This window comes from Fulmarus glacialis, unplaced genomic scaffold, assembly GCF_000690835.1.
Source record: "Fulmarus glacialis isolate BGI_N327 unplaced genomic scaffold, ASM69083v1 scaffold26382, whole genome shotgun sequence".
Classification (NCBI taxonomy): domain Eukaryota; kingdom Metazoa; phylum Chordata; class Aves; order Procellariiformes; family Procellariidae; genus Fulmarus; species Fulmarus glacialis.
The window spans coordinates 1-542 of record NW_009200124.1 but is presented as its reverse complement, the minus strand read 5'-3'; positions in this window follow the sequence as shown (position 1 = coordinate 542).

The following is a 542-nucleotide window of genomic DNA, read 5'->3' as shown; positions in this document are numbered from 1 at the left end:
GGCGCAGCTGCGAGCGCCGCTGCAAAGGGATTGCTGTCCGACAGTACGAGCCGTGAACGCGCCTTGCTTAGAGACACTCGTGACCTTGCTGTGCAAACCTGCCCGGCGCGAGCAGTGCATGCCTTTAGCTGTGCAGTGAGTGACGTGGAAAATAAAGCTGATATCAACTGTTAGGAGATCAGACGAGGCAGAGGAGCCGGAGCTCGCCGTGCTGTGTTCACGAAGCGCCGTGGTGCCGCTGAGAGCACAGGGCTGGGCTGGGGGAGGTGGGGGGGCCTGCTGCTGTCCTGACACACAAATACCTTGCTCTGTTGCAAAAGTCTGGTTAAGAAATTGTGTGGCCCCTCGGATCGCTCCTCACGCGCCTGCAGCAGGGCAGGTCAGTCCCCCCTGCCGCCCCGTCCCGGCTCTGCCCCCCTGATGCGGCAGCTCTGCTGAGCCAGGAGGATCGGCTGCGGGGGAAGTGGTGGCCTCCAGCATTTGAAGAAGAAAAGACCTTAATATATCTTGTTTTAAAAACAAATATTGGGGTCAGGGTGAGG